At 39.0% G+C, this 990-nt stretch overlaps 1 non-coding gene across 1 annotated transcript; it reads right to left on the reverse strand.

Annotated features, from left to right (window-relative positions):
* Positions 1-401: 401 nt before the first annotated feature.
* On the reverse strand, positions 402-507 carry LOC128042109 (small nucleolar RNA R71). Its single transcript, XR_008197316.1, has one exon. It is a non-coding gene; the product is annotated as a small nucleolar RNA R71 (small nucleolar RNA).
* Between the last annotated feature and the right edge of the window lie 483 nt (positions 508-990).

The raw sequence follows: 990 nt of genomic DNA on the forward strand, positions 1-990 counted from the left end.
CACCACAACTACCCGAAAATATGGCGCGTAATGAAGAACTCTAAGAGAATATGCACTACCAATTCCAGAGATGGTTCAAGGGAGTATAACGAGGCCAACTATTGTGGCTAGTAATTTTGAGATCAAACCAGCAATGATTCAAATGATTCAAAATAATATGCAGTTTAGAGGCACGATGATGGAGGATCCAAACCAGCATTTAAAATGGTTCCTTCAGCTTTTTAACACATTTAAATACAATGGGGTCACTGATGATGCTATTCGTCTTCGGTTGTTCCATTTTTCCTTAATAGATAATGCTTTTTTGTGGTTAGATTTGCAAGCACCAGTATTCATTACAACACGGGACGAGCTCGCAGGAAAATTCCTACAAAAGTTCTTCCGTACTAGTAACACAATCCAACTAAGGAGAGAGATTGCTATGTTTAAGCAACTTGAAGGAGAAAGTTTCCATGAAGCTTGGGAGTGCTTTAAAATAATGATTCAAAAATGGCCACACCATGAACTACTTGAGTGGTTACGATTGGAGATGTTTTATAATGGGTTGGATGCACATGCACGGTCAAGGTTAGATGGAATAGCAGCAAGAACTTTAATGAACAGAACATATGAGGACACATATGAACTAATAGAAAACATGGCAATGAACTCCTGCCAATGGGAAACTGAACGCTACACATATGGCCAAAGACCATCAACGGTGAAGACTGCCCAGGAGGATGACAAACACAACCGCATTGAGGCTTCAAATAGTGCACCATCTATTTATAGAGACAAACCACTCCTTCATTATATTAACAATCCCACCGAAGATGTAAAATACATCAGGAATATCAGTGGAAACCCTTATTCAAATACATACAACCCCTAATGGAGAGATTATACGAACCTGAGATGGGAAGGAAATCAAGGAGGAGGTACTAGTTCTAATCAAGTTAAAAACATTAACTATCAACCTCTTCATTTGCAGAAACCTCAAGATAGGGCCAA

The sequence above is a fragment of the Gossypium raimondii genome, chromosome 6, assembly GCF_025698545.1.
Source record: "Gossypium raimondii isolate GPD5lz chromosome 6, ASM2569854v1, whole genome shotgun sequence".
Classification (NCBI taxonomy): Eukaryota; Viridiplantae; Streptophyta; class Magnoliopsida; order Malvales; family Malvaceae; genus Gossypium; species Gossypium raimondii.